We start from the raw sequence: 19,725 nt of genomic DNA, 5'->3' as shown, positions 1-19,725 counted from the left end.
AATTAAAAAAAAAAAGTTGCTTTAATCTTCTGAACTGACCTCTTGAATTTAGCTCTCCCCGCCCCACCCCCCCGATCCCTTGGAAGTCTATCTTCTTATTGATTCTCACGTTTGGAAGGCACCTCAATGCGACCAAAATAAGAACGTGACTAAGAGACCTTGTCCTCAGCCATCCACGGATCCTGCAGGCACATTTAAGCATGGCTTGTTTGGAATAAGCCTATGCCTCAATGAACTCAAATACTATTAACCATACCTTTTGAGTTATCATTGTATTGCCAAATGAAATCTTACACAACTTGCAATCGCATTTTTATTTCAGGTTCTAATATTGGCCAAAGAGTTAGAAAGAAAATTTAGATTCACTAAAATTCCTGATACAAGATATATTTTCTTCCAGCTTGCAAGCAAAGAAACAAACAACAAAAAAGGGATATATAATCCTTGCCCCAAAAAATGATTTTTACAAAATAAGCTCCTATCAACTGGAATTCACTAAATTATTGACATGGAAGTGAATTTGGGGGGATAAAAAAAACAGCATAATGAACTAAATTCCTGTTTCGTTAGGAAGTTTATTAGTTTTGCCACAAGGGCAAGACACAGTCACATCCATGAAGCAAAATCCAATATACTTGTTTTAAATTATCAGTTTGTTTGGTCATTTGTTAGATGTAGGCATCTTAAATACATTTAGCTATGACAAAGCTTGGGTTATTCATTTTAAAATCAGATTAATGGTGCCCATCTCCCATGTGATCAATGAAAACATAAATATGGGGGAAGTGATGGATTTGAATCATAGTGTTGGAAAAGAATGTTCAATGAACTCAATGACACCTGTGTTAGTCTGGGTACTTTAGAGAAACAAATTCACAGAAACTCATGTATAAGAGAGAGTTTTATATAAAGGGTAAGTGTACATCAAGAAAACATCCCAATACAGTGCTACAAAAACCCACAAGTCCAACATTAATTAACCCAATATCCGACACCAATCCACAATGTCCTCCTCCATCTCACAAAACACACGCAATGATGCCAACTGCAGGAGGAAAGCCGAATCAGTGAGTGCGTAAGCATCTCAACACTGGCAGGGGTCTCCACATGGCTGCTCAAGCACCCAGGGCTGCATCAGGGTAGGTCCATGTGGCTTCTCCTCTGGGAGTTCTTGCAGGAAGTGAGCCTTGCCAGCTGAAGTAGGGAACTGGCTAAGGCAGCTGCACCCTGGTGCGACCATCACAAAGCAAGAGACCAGAGAACTAGAAAGGCGAGGCACACAAAGCCATTTATCTCTGCCCTTCAATTAAATCCACATGTGTTTATCAGCCCGGTTGGCACAATAAACTTTAACTATCTCAGCACCTAATAACAACATCTCTCATATGTGTTGGAGATTAACTAATGTGATAAATAAAATTGCCTGTACAATGGCTGACATATAGCAAGTTCCCAGAAAAGCTAAGCTGCAAGTTCAAAGAACTCCAAGTTCACTGTCATCCCGTCGATTCTGATTCATAAAGTCAGGGTATATAAGTACAACACTGACTCAAAACACTGCCCAGTCCTCCATCATCCTCATAATTGTTTATTTATTGTTTCAGTTTATTATTAATTGATTCCATCATCTCACTGAAGATCTTCCATTTTGTTGATGTTCCACTTGTTCAAGAATTATGTCCTTCTCTATGTATTACACCCTCTGAATAGCAGGTCCAAAGAAGCGGACTAGCATCCCACCTCATGATGTCAAAGGAAGATACCTGCTGTACGTCTGGGACAGATATATTCTTCTGGAAGTGGGTTTCACCAACACCAGAATTCAAATGCATTACTTTTGCTTTGCTCTTCCTGATTCACTATCCAGATCATACATGCATGTAGAATGCATGTAGTTCAGAAACATCTTGGTCCTCAAAGTGATATCTTGGCTTTTTAAACCTTAAAAACCCTTTTCCACCAGACTTTCTTAACCCAGGAATGTCATTTGATTTCTTGTTGACCACTTCCATAAGCACGGATTGTGGAGCCAAATAAAATAAAATCTTTCACCATCCCAAATTTTTCTTCATTTATCACGATGTTGCTTATCGGTCCAGTTGAGAGTATATTTGTTTTCTGTATCTTGAGTCGTAATCTACCCTAAAGCCTGCAGTCCTCGACTATCATCAGTAAGTGCTTCCAGTCCTCCTCACTTCCAGTGAGCAAGCTTGTGTCAGGAATGTCGCAAGCTGCTCGTCATCTTCCTCTATCCAGGATGCCGTCTTCTCTGGACAGAGTCCAGCTTCATGTTTATTTGCTCAGGACACAGACTTAAAGAATATGGTTAAAGCACACACAGCTTTCCTGATTTAGAGCCAGACAAGATCTCTTGTTCCATTTGAATTACTGCCCCTCCGTCTATGTATAGGTTCCACGTGACCACAATGAAATGTTATAGAATTCCTGTTCTTCCAAATATTATCCATAATTTGTGCTGATTTATACTGGTGGTTCTCAACTTGTGGGTTGCGACTCCTTTGGGGGTCAAACGATCCTTTCACAGGGGCCACCCGACTCATGACAGTAGCAAAATTACAGATATGAAGTAGCAATGAAAATAATTTTCCAGTTTGGGGGTCACCACAACACGAGGAACTGTATTAAAGGGCTGCGGCATTAGGAAGGTTGAGAACCACTGACCTACAGAATCGAATACAATAACACAAAGGAAATATTTTTTCTGGTATTTTCCACTTTCAGCCAAGGTTCATGTGACATCAACAATGATATTTCTTAAATTTCTGGCAGTTCTCTCTCAATGTACAACTACATCCTTCTTTTATTGCTTTCAGAAAAATTTATTTGAGTGTGATACGAATGATAACGTTCAATACTTTTTGCATTCTTTTAGATTTCTTTGTCGGAGGCTCAGATGCGGATCTCTTTCAGATAGCTCGCCTGGCTGCTGTCTTTCTAATTTCTTGGCATTGGTTAGTGTTTCCAAAACTTGGTGATATTGCCCCTGCCCCCTTCACAAGGGGCAATGGAACAATGCAGGGGCGTATCAAAAGCAGATGCCTATACTTAATTATAGATTAGCGGCTTAATGGGGAAAGTTTCTAATTGTCAGGGAGGGCACTGAGTAGTTTGTGTTTCTGAAAAGTGGATGGTAGGCAAAATATTTTGGGGAAACCATGGATAGATGAATGAGTGCTTCCTTTGCTGTATCCGTTTGTTGAAACATCACAATTTGTCCTCATCAATTCCTATAGCCGTGGTTTTCACCGCGTCCTCCACTACAGTTTAGAGTTTGTTGATGCCATGGGCCTTTGATCATACAACAAAACTAAACACACTGTCTTTGAGTCAATCCTTACTCAGAATGAACCTATAGGGAAGAGTATAACTGCCCCTGTGGGTTTCTGAAACTGCCACACTTTACCATGAAAAAGCCTCATCTTGTTTCCATGGAACTGCTGGTGGTTTTGAACTGCTGGCCTTGTGATTAGCAGACCAATGTGTAACCACTATGCTCCCAGGGTTCATTTGCTACCTCCAAAAAGGGTTTCATTTTTGCTTTCTTTGGAGGGAGCCGGGGTAAGTCTCAATAAATCTACATATTCCTTATACTTCTTTTTTAATTCTTCCTGCTTTACTCAGTATGTCGCACACAGAATCCTTCAATGTGTTCACGTAAGGCTTCAGGGTTTTCCTGCTTGGGAACTGAGAAGCATGTTTTGATTTTCTAACTCAACATCCTTGCACGTCCCATTTTAATACTTCACTTTGTCTTCTTGAGCCACCCGTCCAAATTGTCTGTTTAGATCTTTTACTTCATTTTTTTCCCATGCGCGTTGCCTGCCTGCTGTTCCTCAGAACATTTTAGAGTCTTTTCTAGCATTCATTTCGGTCTTTTCTTTCTTGTCTTTTTAGTGGTCTTTTGCTTTTTTCCTATGTGATGTTTTCTATATACTGCTTTGCTCTTTGAATTGGATATTGGTATGAACTGCATGAGTATTCTGCAGTTTGTCCATCCATTGATGGTCTTTTGCATTGTCTTTAGTTTCATTATTAAACCAGTTAAAAAGTGACATCTAAAAATGATGAGAATTTTGCTTCTTGGCCATTTCTTTATCTTGTGTTAAATGTTCAAGATTTTTGATTATTTTTTAACTGAGGAATTGTAGTGTTCTGTTTTAGGTTCTAGGGACAAAGCAGTCACCAGAAATAAGAAGAGCAACCATTTCATGTAAAGAGCATTCTATTAATAGTCAAGGAAATAGATGCATATTACTTTTAGTTATTATTTACCTAACAGATCAGTAATTATCTTCCATTCCCTTAACTTGTTATACTTTTGATGTAGTAATCTTAATTGTTTTTTATGTTGACCATCTCAGTGGTGTTTTTTAATCATTTTATTGGGGGCTAGTACAACTCTTATCACAATCCATACATCCATCCATTGTCAAGCACATGTGTACATTTGTTGCCATCATCATTCTCAAAACATTTGCTCTCTACTTGAGCTGTTTGCATCAGCTCCTCGTTTTTCCCCCTCTCTCCACACCCCCTCCTTTATGAACCCTTGATAATTTATAAATTATTACTATTTTATCATATAGTACACTGTCCGACATCTCCCTTCACCCAAATTTTTGTTCGCTGTACCCCAGGAAGGAGGTCATATTTAGATCCTTGAAATTGGTTCCCACTTTTTACCTCACCTTCCCTCCACCACTGGCCCTGAGGGATTCGTCTGTCCTGGATCCCCTGTGTTTTCAGTTCCTATCTGTACCAGTATACATCCTCTGGTCTAGCAGAATTTGTAAGGTAGAATTAGGATCAGGATAGTGGGGAAACGAGGCATTAAAGAACTAGAGGAAAGTTATATGTTTCATTGTTGTTACACTGCACCCTGACTGGCTCGTCTCCTCCCCACAACCCTTCTGTAGAGGGATGTCCAGTTGCCTACAGATGGGCTTTGGGTCCCCACTCTGCACTCCCCCTCATTCACAATATGATTCTTTGTTCTTTGATGCCTTATACCTGGTCCCATTGACACCTCATGATCACACAGACTGGTGTGCTTTTTCCATGTGGGCTTTGTTGCTTCTGAGCTAGAAGGCTGCTTGTTTATCTTCAAGCATTTAAGACCTCAGACGCTATATCTTTTGATAGCCAGGAACTGTCAGCTTCCTTCAGCACATTTACTTATGCACCCGCTTTGTCTTCAGTAATTGTGTTGGGAAGGTGAGCATCATGGAATGAATGCCAGTTTAATAGAACAAAGTATTCCTGTGTTGAAGGAGTAGTTGAGTGGAGGCCCAATGTCCATCGGCTGCCTTAATGCTAAACCTATAAATAGATGCACATTTTGACCTCACATTAATGCCCTAAAATCACTGTACTATAAGCAGATCTCATGAATATTCTCCAGGCTTTCTTTTGATGAATTCAACTATAAGAGGAAATGTTAAAAACAATAATAACAACAACTTTGGTATATTTACTATGCAATTTTAAAGATAAATATATTACCCCTAAAGCAAACTTACTGAAATAAAAACATGAATTAGCTTATAATTACCTCTCCATTCATGTACAAATACATATTTGAATTTAATTCGTACAGGATTCCCTTAGCAGCATTTCTATTTCCCTAGCAGTAAATAATCATTGTCAGCTGTAAATATAATAATAAAAAGGTACTATGCAATATTTTACTGTAGACTAGACTTTAGGTGGTTTGCGCTAATAGAAAGAAATAGAAAGGCAAGCACTTGTTCTAATAAGAGTACAGGGCATTCAAGACAAGCTCTCTTCTGTTTAACAAAGTGAGTTATTGTGCCTTTATCTTCATTGATACAGTTTAGAACACTACAGGTTGTACTCTGGGATGTCTTTCTATGTGCGGGCAAAGGAGTCCTAATGGCACTCTCTGTTAAGCATGGGGCTGCAAACTGAATGGCTAGTGGTTCAAAACTGGCAGCTGCTCTGGAGCACGAAAGATAAGTCTGCCCCATTCTGTAAAGATTTACAAAGCCTCAGAGACCTTCTGTAGGGTTGCTATAAGTTGGAATAGAGTTGAGGGCAATGGGTGTGGTAAGATTTGATGTACAGCTAAGCAGGCATTTATTAAAATATACATGCATTCCTAAGTTGGTTGAATGCATACAGCAGGGAAAACAATTAATAAATTAATGAAATTATATCTCGTTTCTCATAATATTAAAATCGAATTTTGGGATCATGTGGCCTTTTTTTTTAATTCTCAGAGTTTCTTTGGATGCCTATCATCTCCCCATGTTCAGTCCCTGTGTTTAAGGAGAGTGAAGTCTGTCCGTGTACTTTGTACATGTTTTCAGAAGAGGCAAATGCATAGAGAAAGACACACACGTGACTCTGTAGGAGGAAAGATGGGATCTCTTCTCCCATAAACACTAGCATCTCAGAAACTCAAAGGGACATTTCCACCTGGCTCTATAGGGTCACGATGGGTTGGCATCAACTCAATGGCCGTTTTTCTTTTTAAAGGCCATTTGAACCTGAAATTTACAGATATCAGATACCCTAAGTTCCTTCTTTTTTCTTAAGCTAACTCAGTGTGCTGGTGTAGTGGTTAGGACTTGGGTAACCACCCATCGCTCCAAGGGGAAAAGATGAGTCTTCCTATACCTGGAAAAAATTACACTGTCAAAACCCACAGGGGCAGTTCTACCTTGTCCTATAGGGTTACTGTGAAGAGGAATTGACTCAACAGCAGTGCGTTTGTTTAGTTTTAATCATGTTAGGTGTTTGTCACAGGCAAAAACCACAGCAAAAATGACAGCTCTTTGACTAGCCCTGTAAGTCTGTGGGGACAACATCAAGCAAGGAGTCAATACCTAGTGGATCTACCATTGTCCCAGTTCCTAGAAAAGTGGGAACGTCAACAGTCTTGAGATATCAAATAGAGGGTTTTCTTGATATTGGACTTACCACTATGAAGCAGACTTCCCAGAACAGGCAAGGAAGTATGAGGCAAAAGAGAGATGAGCACATCTCTCCTACTTGCTGCGAGTGTTGCTAGTACCACCAAACACTGACTCACAGCACGACAGACTCAAAGTCCATCCTCAGAATTGTTTGTTTGAACCTATAATTGTAGCCACTATGTCAAGCCATCTCATTGAAAACTTTCCTGTCTTTAGTGGACCCTCTAATTTTATAAGCATGATGTCCTGGTCCAGGGTCTTGACTGTTTTCATAACATGTCTGAAGTAAGTAAACATCCTATTTACTAAAACAAGCAGAGAAAACTAACTCACTGCCAGAGAGTTAATACTGACTCCTAGTGACCCAATAGCACAGGTAGAATTGCCCCTGGAGGCTTTTGAGATTGTAACCTTTTAGAGGAGTAGAAAGCCTCATCTTTCTCCCGCAGAGTGGATCTCAGCTCCAAACACGCTGCCCTTGTCAATTAGCGGACCAGTGAGGAACCCACTGAAATAAAAGTGATGCCTTGCTCCTCCCTGTTAAAGGGAGGAGATAAAGAGATCCCAGTGATCCTAAGTCTTAGTGTAAACAAAGCTCACCTAGGGGGTAAGGAGATAAATGAAGAATTTCTGATATCCACACTCAGAAACCTGCACATGGTCCATTTTGGGAAATGACGTCTTTATTGTCTCTTGACAACAGACTTTACCGCATCTATAAGGGCAACTCTTTCATTCCTTAATCACCCGGAGCTGTTGCATCTGCACACAGGTCTCCCTGCTTTGGAAAACAATGGACACATACACTGTAACTTCAATGAAGCTATTACCAGAGAAGAAAAAATTCTTAAAAGATTAAAATGGGACCCGAGAGAAGACTGGTGGAATGTCTTGGATTTTGAACAATTTCAGAAAAACAAAAAGTTCTTAAGTAATATCACTTTGGAGAATTAATTGTTATTTTCAACACATATGGGACGCAAAAACAGAATGAGCAAAAGGACGCCAAGCTGGATTTTATTGCTGTTTATAGAATGACTTTGCTCGGGTAAGAATTAAAGGCAAACGCGGGTGGCATAGTGGTTGTCAGTTACTCAAAGAGACAGCCCAAACCAGGGCTAGGAAGTCGGAAGACATGTAGTTTCTCCAAATTATATTTGGGAATTTTTTCCAAAATTGTTTAATACAGGGCTGCACACATTTGGGTTTCTAGTTAATAACTCACTTGGATGTTGATAAAATGATGCTGATAGAACCCTTCCCTCTGGGTGAAAACCCTTTGAGAATTCTTGTTTATGGGCCACGGAACCCCCTGTCATCAAGTTGATTCTGATTCTCAAAGACCCGCTAAGACAAAGTAGGACTACTCCTTTGGGTTCCTCAGACTATAAATCCTTATGGGAGCAAAAAGCCTGATTTTCCCCTGGTAGGTTTGAACTTCTGACTTGGTGGTTAGCAACCCAATGCATAGACTACCATTACATCCAGACTCCTTTTATCGGTCTGGAAATCCCTAGTAATATGAAGCAATGGTTTTTATTCTCCCTTAAAAAAAATCATTGCCATTAAGTCAATTCCTGTTTATAGTGACCATATAAGGCAGAGCATACCTGTCCCATAGGGTTTCCAATGTTGGGATACTTATGGAAGCAGAAGGCCATGTCTGCCTCCCATGAGTTGTCAGGTGTTCAAACTTCTGACCATTCAGTTAGCATCCAATTGTTTAATCCCTGCGTAACCAAGGGTTACTTTGCCTAATGTAGGCATACTGAATGACTCCAGTTATGATTGTTTTCATGTAGCATATATTGTATTTTCTGAACCTCTACTATGACAGGTTTCTGTCAGGTTTCCTATATATACCGAGGAAGAAAATATGTATGATCTAAAGATCCCTTTTCTTAATTTCCTTGTTTTTAGAAACCATGTGTGTCTGATATTTATGTTTCTACAAAAAATTAGAGAAAATTCTGCCTTCATAGCATTCCACATAAGTTAAAATGAATTCTGTTTACAACGTAGAGTGGGACCATAATTTCTGCTTTGGCAGAGGAAGCAAAGTACCAGCAAGCCCCTACCCCTACCTTCCATTAACAGTCTACCAGTGCTGTCCACACAGCATGACACAACAGAGCAGTGACCCACTATCACTGGCCTATTATCAAGGAACTTTCTCAGGTCTTGGGCTCAGTCCTCATATATGTCAAGAGTACCTCTTTCTCCCAAACTGAACCAAAAACCAAAAACTCACTGCCATCGAGTTAGTGCCAGCTCACAGCAACCCTAGAGGACAAGCGAGAACTGCCTTGTGGTTTCTGAGACTGTAACTGTGTGTAAGTAGAAAGCCCAGGTTTCTTCCTGCAGAGCCACTGGTGATTTCGAACCGCTGACCCTATGGCCAGCAGCCGAACTCTGAACCACACTCCACCAAGGTTCTAATGTAGACAGCGCTTGAGTATCTTTTAAAATTACATTTGTTAGGGAAAAGTAAGAGCATATTCCTGGGTGGTTTTCAGCTTAATGTGATTTTAGAGGGAAAGTCAAATTGGTCTAGAAAATGGAAGCCATGCCTAGGACATGCTGATTAAGGAGCGAGAGAATACGTGGACAAAAGTGAGGCATACTACATTTTTGACACATTTAAATTGTGTAGACACCTGAAACTAATTTTTCTTTAAATCACATTGAGGTGGTTTCATTCAATGGTTCCCAAATGTGGCTGATTCCAAATTATCTTAGATTTACTAAGTCAGACTTATCAGAAGTATGATATGTAAATATGTATTCATTTTTAATCTCGCATAGAATTCAAATTCTATTAGTTGTTTAATTCCCTCTTAGAATACTTATTTACTTTTGTTTATCCTCTCTGTTAAGAGAAACACAATACACACTGCAATGTCTTCTCTTTATTATACACAGAGCTGTTACAACAATCATTTACATTTCCACTCAGCTATCTGTCCCCTGAAACTCTTCCCTGGAGGATTTCAGACTGTCTCCCTGGCTTATACAAAAGGCCGCTCCCAGGTAGTAGGTAGCTTCCTGAGCATTTAGAGTCCTTGGAAGACTCCTCTACCCAAGGGAAAATGGAGACTGTAGATTTCCCAAGCTCACTTCTCCTTCCCTTCCTTCATTTATAACTTCTGAATGTGATCACTCCCACTGGAATATATGTGTGTGTGTGTGTGTGTGTAATATATATGTGTAATATATATATATATATGGAATATATATATGTAATATCACTGACCAAGTAAGTAGCTTCTTGACATCTTAGTGCTCAAAGCCTTTTGCACAGCATTGAGATTTGACTTTGAAACCAGAAGGGCCTCTCTGCACAGGAACGGAGCCAAACCTACCTTCCAACCATTAACTTCCCACAACCACAGTCCTTGCCTTGGACAAAATCAAAGGCAAATGCTCCCCAGTCCCCACTGAGCCTAAAGCGTGAAAAACAACACAAGCCAAAACAAACAACTCAGTCAAATCCACCAGGAAGGTGTCAGAGATGTTCAGGTCTCCAGGCGCTGTGTTGTACTGGTCGCTTCTCTCTGCCTCCAGGTAACTAGCAGGTCTAGCCTGCTCTCTGTTTCAGCTAAGCAACTCCCTCTGCTCCTGCATTCCTCACTCTTGCTCACTCTCTCTTTCTGTTTGTTGTTTATTTAGAGCAAAGTGTTTTCTGCCATGAAAGGAATGGACGCAGATACCTGTCTCAGGGACTTCAGCGAAGGACAGAGAGAGGCGGAGGGCTTATTTAAAATTGAAACTAATTCAAGGACACATGGAAAGTGTCCTGGAGTGTAGAAGAAACTCTGGAGCTGTACTTAATTTTTTAACAAGTTTGAAGTTATTAAGGACACAGCTCAGCATAAAGAAAGAGGACTCCTAAGAAAGCAGGGACGCTGAAGAGTCAGAGAGGAAAACCAAACCAACTCAACAGAAGTACACAAGGACTTGGCGTTAGGCCAGGCTTGCTGTACAAATGGGCAGACCTTGCCGATAAGCAGGTTATCATTCTATGCTACAGCCTGCCTCCTTGCCTGTCTTCTCCTTGGAGACATGATAAATGCAGGGAATTGATGATTTCAATATACACTCTAAAGTCGGGTGAACATGGACGCTTAGCACCCCTGCTCTGTCCTTTGCTAGCCACTTATTTACCAGAGCGATCCCTGGCTTTCAGCTTCAACCAGGGATGGGGATTGTAAGGCTAACGTACAGCATCATGAAGAGGAGCCCTGGTGGCACAGTGGGTTACAGATTGGGCTGCTAACTGCCAGGTCGGCTGTTTGAAACCACCAGCAGCTGTAAGGGAGAAAGAGGAGGTTTTCTACTCCCATGAAGAGTTACAGTCCAGGAAACCTACAGGGGCAGTTCCACCCTGTCCTTTAGGGTCACTGTGCATCAGAATTGACTAGATGGCAGTGAGCTTGCTTGGAGGTTATATGGTCATGAGCATCGGACTGCCAACTGCAAGGTCCACAGCTCAAAGGAGGTACATGAGGCCATCATAAAGATCAACAGCCTCAGAAACTGTCTAGAGCAGTGGTTCTCAATCTTCCTAATGCCGCCACCCTTTAATAGTTCCTCATGGTGTGGTGACCCCACAATCATAAAATTATTTTCACTGATACTTCATAACTATAATTTTGCTACGTTATGAATTGGGCTGCCCCTATGAATGGGTCGTTCGACCCCCAAAGGGGTCCCAACCCATAGGTTGAGAACCGCTGCTCTATACTATAGGGTCACTAGGAGATGAAATCACTGACTGGCAGTGGGTTTGGGTTTATGTATCTCAGGAGCAGTTTCAACTGTGACTGTCATCGTACAACCTCATTTGATTTACCATCAGACTGTTCACGGAAATGTACGCTTGTGACAGCTGAACAGAAGAATTATACTTGTTAAACATCTCTAGAATGGCAAATGATTTGCTACTTATATATGAACAACAACAAAATACACAATAACAACATTTTCTATAGATTTTCTATGGAGCTCCGTGCCCACAGCAGTAAGCAGTAAGTAAGGTTCTACTGTCTGCAATCGCCTCCCTTTCTGGCCACCTGGATGATGGCGGCTCTGTTGGTGCCACAGGACAGGGGAGAGACTAGAGACCTGCTCAGGGATCTGGGCAGCCTCAGCCTGGATGCAACACACATCGCTTTCTTCTGCTCAGGGGACATTGGCCAACTGACTTAAGACGGTGGGACCTTTCCTCGTTAGGGGCCAGGGAGGTAACAACAATCTTCACTGTGCTCAGAAAGGCAGGAAATAGCATATTGGCAAACCTCAATAACATCTCCCACCTGGAGACAGAAGGCTGCTAGGCTGAGTGGCGACACAGGAGTAACAGGGCCGATGCAGTGCCTGCCGAGGTGTGAAAGGAAGTGTTTCCAAGCCATGGCTGTTATTATTCAAGAACTCCGGCTGTCACCATCCCCCTTTACCTTCAGATGGATGCAAATATTAGCCATCTCCTAACAGTCAACAACTATTGAGAGTTGCAACACACACCTGAGTGCAGAACCCCAGATCCATCCAGAAGTAAGGAGAGGAGCAGGGGGCAGGTACCTTGGGCTCCCATTGTCTGCAGCTCCGAACCTTCTACTCCAGATATGTGATAAAGTGAATCTCAACCTGCATCAGACCCAACACTCCTTAATTGAGGAACGTTATATCAAGTCACAAGTAGTGGTTTAAATTCTCATTCTAACCCTGCAATTTATTAGAAGTAGAACCTTGACCAAGACATTTCATTTTTCTCTATAATTTGGTTTCCTCCTCTGTAAAAAGGCGTGTTTGGGAGTCAGATTACTTAAAGCTCCATGAACTAAGATTGTCAGTGATCGCAAATAGCTCACAGAGGATGGTCCGGAATTCCTTTTGCATTAACTCCTCTTTGCACTGCATTTCCTATTCAACATCACAGCCCCTACCTAGCCTTTATCTAGCCAAAGCCTCTGTTAAGCCCCATGGTTAAAAACACACATGCAGACGTCATAATATTACTTGTTGGTACTACTTGCTTTGGGCAAGTTATGTAGCCACTCAGATCCTCCTCGTCAATAAATTAAATATAAAAGAACATGCTTGATGGAATAATGACAATTAATTGCATTAATTCAAGGTAAACACTTAGCATGCCTGGCATATAAAAGTTAAGCAAACGTTACATATATTTATAGTCTACTGAGATTGTTATGTCATTAAGATTTTCATTTCAAATTATGGCACATTAAGCAAATGATTGTACTGTTTTTAATCAGGGTTTTGAATTGATTCCTCACAGCTCAGGAACAGCCGATGCAGCAAGATCAGAACAGACACAAATTTGTAAAATGTTTGTGGCCTAGAATGATAACCAGAATAAGAAAAACTATATGTTGACACCCTGGAATGAGAGACTCACAAGAGCGGGAGTGATCTCTTTCAGGAGCCTGAAGTGAGACACTGAATTCCTGACAGGGCTATGGAGAAGGATCCACATTCAAAGGGGGACCTTTAGTCACCCTCTTTGAAGCGGGCACCATTGTTTTCAACTATGCCAAGCACAACTTTCAGTTGCTATACAACGTGCTTGCTGCCCTCATTTTCTTCTTGCAGGGAATTGGCCCATAATTTTCCCATCTGGTCATTGTTCTGGAGTACCCACATTTTAGAATTTGTTTCTGTTCTGGTTTCATGTTGTCAGTCATGACTGAGTCAGGAAGAATGGTGCTTGAAACCCCAATTTTTATGAAGACACGATATAAGCTTTTGTTGTCCAAGAAATTACAATGATAGGACTGAGTGGATACAATGGAGGAATCAGAGTCAATATTCCGATATCACACAATAGGAGAAGCCAGGGAAGCGTGTCTGCTGGCAGAATTTTGTCTGAGTGAGGGGAATTTCCACCTGGGTGAGCTACATACACATCATAGCAGCATCTGGACCTAGACTCTGCACCCAGCGTGTGTCGATGGACACCAGCGAGTCCCATTTCTACCATAAGAGGGGAAGGAAGAAGTTGAACTCAACTGAAGATGAATGTATCAAAAACACCCATGGTTCTTGGCATGGATAAGCCTAAGCCCTCGCTGAGGTGCATACCCCCCACCCCCATCAGAAGCACAGATGCTGGCTGGACTGCTACAAACACATGAGCAAGTGAGGGATCAAAGTGGAGACAGGAACAAGGAAATGGGAATATATGAGGGGGAAAGAGGTTGCCACCTTCTCAGCCCTACAGCAACTCTGTTCCCAGAGTTACAGTCACGAGTTGCCTATCACTCACAGGCATATAATAATTGACCATTTACGGAGCTAAGCTCCTCACCAATCTGTGAGCTTGTCAGCTGCAGGAAATGTTTTCTCTATCAGTGTTCTCCATATGCCATGTACATAATAGATGCTCAACAAATATTTATTTAGCTGAGCTGAGAGTGTAAGATAATATAAAATACAAAAGGATGACATGTGTGCCATGGTAATTTATTAATGGGTCATATGTTTTCACTACTGCAGAAGAATCAGAAAGGAAAAGATATAAAGCCCTAACCCCACGCAGAAGATACAAGATTTATGAAGTCCAGACACGCATTGGAGAATTAAGTTGTTCTTGTGTTTACAAGTCAGAACTTAACCGAGTCAAAGAGCTAAGGTCTGTGTGTTACATTGAGGATGGAAAGCTGAGATGTGTAAATGGAAGAAGTAGCTCAAAGGGAGGCTGAGTCCAAGGCAGATGAGGGGTTGGAAAGTTAGCAGATGGCATGGGAGGGCACGGCCCAGGAAACAGCATCACTGACCAGGCAGCTTGTAGATATTAGAAATGCTCAACACTACGAGTCATAGCTTCGACCTTAGAGAAAGCTCCCACCTACGGTGGACAAGACAGGAGGTATAAAGAGAGCCTTATCAATAGGCATCTCTGCTGGGACTGGGATGTATTGAAAACTAGAGGTGGTTCTCTTCATTCTGTGTATCATGTAACTGCCCAGATTGATTCCAGAATCCAAGGAAGGAAGGATGGGGCAAAGACTACATTTAATTTGGATACTCAGTCACACACCGTGCCTCTTGCAAGTAGAGTCATAAGGTAGAATTCATCTATGTTGCATATGCATAAAAAAGTCAGAAAGGACTACACTAAAATATCAAAATAGGTATCGCAGTAAAGTACTACTAATTAGTTTCAAACTTTTACCCCTCATTCTTGTGTTTTCAAAGTTAGGTGCTTAGAGATACTTGGCATATATTGATTTTAAAAAGTTAAAACATAAAGGATCTACCTTCCTACCCATGTAATAATTTTTTCCTGGAAGCAAGACAACCAAACCAAACTCACTGCCATTGAGTCGATTGTACCCAGGCACTAGGTTGGGGCGTCCTTTGCTTTCTATTTATGTGCCTTTAATCTTCCGTCGGAAACTTTTCAGTGAGCACCCACTTCTCCACTCACGTTATCAGCAAGTGCCGGTAAACCAGCTGCCGTCAAACGGATTCTGACACATGGTGACCCCGCATATGTCAGGCCAGAGCTGCGCTCCATCAGGTTTGCAATGGCTGGTTTTTCAGAAGTAGCCCACCAAGCCTTCCTCCCGAGGTACTCTGTGTCTACTTGAACTCCCAACCTTTCGGTTAGCAGTCACGTACGTTAACCCATTTGCACCACCCAGGGACTCCTGTAGCCCTAAGACAAAGCGCTTACCTGAAGAAGCAGTAAGGAGAACACCTACAAGGAAATGATGGAAAACTGCAGAAGATCTGCAAGCAGAGAAACCTTGGCAGCAAACAATGTCTAGCCAGCCCTGAAAAGGAGGTGACTCACTCTGCCAAAATGAGTCACTTGGTGTGACTCTTGAGCCACGAAGAGTAAGTCTGTGAAGCCAAGTGGGGTGGTGGGATGGGGAGCGGCGAAAGCATTTGAACCGCAGTTTCTCCCTCCATTATCGAGCACAGCCTGGTTCGTTCCGTTCTGATTCAGTGTTATTGATGAAGAAACAAGACGGAAATGACTAACCCATTTAATAACCCATGTGAAAGGAAGTGAATCCATATCTTGTCAATTCTACCCTGATTCTGTGGCTTTGCTTTGGGGAACGCCTCAGCTCTTCTCCCACCTGAGGACACATTGGGTGAGCTCAGAACCTTGTGAAGCCTAAAAGCTGACCCCCGCCTGCAGCACCAGATTCATTACCTCTGAGGTTCTGTTGAATTCCACTGCAATCTTCCAAACTGGGCTTTCTTTGCAAGGATCAGCTGGCCTGACGCAATGCTTGAATTGACTCGTTGGCTTAAGAGTAGGTTTGATTTTATGGACGTTCTTATAATGCGTGTAATTGTTGCAGCTTGTTGGCGCTTTCCTCTGTCCTCTCTTTTGTTTTTCCTAATTGCTTTATCTCTTGCAGAAAAGACGCTGGTGGTTTGTTGATCTTTTCCTTCATTAAGAATCTATGTTGCAAGAAAGGCTTGGCGAAGAAAGGGAAAACTCTATTATCAGCAATTGCATTATTCCCCCGATATCTATTTCTCTTTGATAAAAATGCTACAAAATGCCTTTCCTCTTCACTTCATGAATAATTACACTCTTAAAAAATCTTACGTTCAGCACTTTCAATTGAATGCTGTGTTACTCGTCTTTGGAAAACATTTTAACTTGGTTATTTGGTCCTCTCTGTCCTTCTGTGTGTCGCTGTAATATCACAAGAGTTTTCACAAAATGGAACAAGAAACCCCTGGAGGTCAAGGCAAGAACTCTGGGGAGGAGCATCCCTATTTATGCCCTTATTCATTCAGCAAAAGATGTATTGAGCCACACAAAGTGCCCAGTAGCTTGTCAATTACTGAGAACGCAGAGAACAACAGCATGTTTCCTAGTGTGAATACGGGGTGAAATTTAAGAAGGGTATTGAACTAGACACACCGAAACTTTACATTGCGATGCTGCACGTTATTCAGGAGTTCAGGAGTTTTGCAGGTTCAAATCTCAATATTGATATAAATTCATGATCTGGGCATATGTGTATTACCTAACTATTTGAATTTCAGTTCTCAGATCTATAAAATATTGATGAGAACAGACCTGCAACATGAATGATGTGATGGTTGAATGAACTGCCGCACATAAAGTGCCAGGCTATATCTAGTCCATAGTAAATGTTCAATGAAATTGAGTTCCCTATCTGCACTAATCTTGGCTTTCTCATGTGTGCTAGACTGAAACATGGCAGGGAGCCAACCAAAAAGTGTTTGTTGACTCAAGCCAGTCCAAATATGTCCACTCCCAGTGTAGTAAGTCAATACAATGTTACACATTAAATCAGAGAGTCCCTATTTCAGGAGACGGGTTTTAAACAATGGTTCTCAACCTTCCTAATGCCGTGACCCTTTAATACAGTTCCTCATGTTGTAGTGACCCCCCAACCATAAAATTATTTTCGTAGTTACTTCATAGGTGTCATTTTGCTACTGTTATGAATCGGACGACCCCTGTGAAAGGATCATTCGACCCCCAAAGGGGTCACGGCCCACAGATTGAGAATCACTGATTTAAAAGGAACGCTGGGAGTAGGAAACTGTATAACTCATGCTTTCCAGTTCAAATCTCTCACATTCATATCAATATCAAATTATTTATATTCATTTGAATTTAAAATGGTGAGTTTTCAAGCATTCTGAAAATGCACTGGTTCCATGATTCCAATTTCTAGTTAAAGGATGTGTAGCCTGGATGATGTATCAAGTTTACTTCTTGATGAAATGAACTGTATCTCCAACGATTTAGCCCCAACCTCCATATTGGCCCTCCCGGAGATATGAGCAAATTTTTAGAGATATAATATATCATCTGCACAGGGGTCTTGTCCACAAGGCATCTCCCCCACAATTCTCTAGAGAGCCTCTCCGCGGACCGAAGAAATATAAAACCAGTGAGAGATGCGGAGGGAAGGGGAGTCACATCCTGACAAGGAAGAGTTCACAGAACATTAGTAACACCTTAAAATAAATAAAGATTTTAAAAATAAGTGAATTGTCTTGGGGGAAGAGAAGAGATCATTCCAAAAAGCAGTCCGTGGCTCCTTATTAGGCATCCTCAATGTGTTCAGTGCTTTGCAAAGGTTATCTAAAGGTAAGCTTGGAAAGTCCCTTACCAGGATAAGGACCCGATAGGAAGCCAGGGACATGGAATGGGATAAAATGAATCTGCTGAACTGATAAGCTCAATTAAATCATCCCACAGCTGTATAGTAAATGCTACAAAGCAACACAACCTCAGCAGGAGGTATGGAGAAGTGCCACAGGCTAAATCCTCAGGGAAGTAACTTTGTTTAGGGAGATGTGTTAAAGACAGGCAGAAGCCGTCAGAAGTAGCTTATAAAGCTTTTAAATACTGACTGTGTTTCACTGGCTTCATCTCTTTTGAAGACTGCTATTTACCACTGTCCTGATAAATGCCTCTATATGGTCAATTCATTTCCTCAGCCTGTATCTCCCACTCCAAGGAGTTATTGCGTGAAGGCTTGTCTCTCCGACTCTTTAGAGATAAATCTCCCCACTTGGTCGAGGGTTTCCCCACTGCCTATTATATGCCCATCTCGCCTCGGCCAGCACTTTATTATCAGCTGAAAAGGGAGGCAATGAGGTAAAAGACTGAACTGTTTTTTATGGTCAAGTCTATCTTTCTAAAAGAGTAAGGACCTTTATAAAAGAAATTCCTCCTGGAACCACATGAACCACCATGAATTTGGAGTAAAGTGAACTTGTTATAAAATATTGATAACAGAATCAAATTCTATGAGGCTGTCCCCCTGGTTTACTACCAGGAGCTATTAAAATCCCCACCAAGCTACTTTCTCATGCTTATCAATAAAATAATACCGTGCAGCTGCACATGTGGGTTCCCCTCAACACCAGCAATACGGATGAGAAGCAAAGTAGATTCTGACCACCATTCATTGTCAACTGCCAGTTTGTTGTGCAATTGCTGTGATGTTGGAATAGCAGCAGGGTCACCCATGGTGGACAGGGTTTTGCAGAACTTCTAAACTCAGACTAGGAAGAAAAGGCCTGACAATTGAGTTCCAAAAAAGGAAAACTTCCTGGATCGCAAATATATTTTCTAAATGAGGTGGTAGAAGATGAGCCCCCAAGTTGGATGGAGTCACACATAGCGAGGATTATGAAAATAATTCAGAAGTAGACTATGTTTCATTCGGTCAGACACACGGTGGTCATGAGCTGGAGCCAAGTTAATGTTCACTAATAAAGCCCTGGTTGCTGCAAACTGCAATGTCAGCAGTTCAAAGCCACCAGCAGCTCTGTGGGAGAAAGATGAGGCTTTCTACTGCCTTCAACATTCACAGTTTCAGAAACCCTGAAAGGGTCATGATGAGGCAGCATGGACATGATGGCAGTGAGTTGTTTGGCAGTGAGTTGTTTTTGTTTTTCCCCCACAAAAACAACGAACAGCATTACTCTCATTCAATGAAAGTTCCCCCCGAATGTGATGTCGGAACATTTATTTCATTTGGATATATATAGTAAAATTTGATGGCATGAATAAGGATCCCCAGAGGCTCAATTGTGAAATGCTTTGAATCCATCCAATGGCCCCATGGGAGATATAACTGGTGGTGGGTTCCTGTAAAGATTACAGCCAAGGAACCCCAATGAATGAGGCAGGCCTGCCTGTCCCACAAGGTCACTAGGAGATGAAAGTCAGCTCAAAGGTACCTAACAGCAAGTCGCATATTTTTTAAATGGGTGTCAGAACCCC

This window comes from Tenrec ecaudatus, chromosome 4, assembly GCF_050624435.1.
Source record: "Tenrec ecaudatus isolate mTenEca1 chromosome 4, mTenEca1.hap1, whole genome shotgun sequence".
NCBI classification, from domain to species: Eukaryota; Metazoa; Chordata; class Mammalia; order Afrosoricida; family Tenrecidae; genus Tenrec; species Tenrec ecaudatus.
This window is presented reverse-complemented; position numbering follows the sequence as displayed.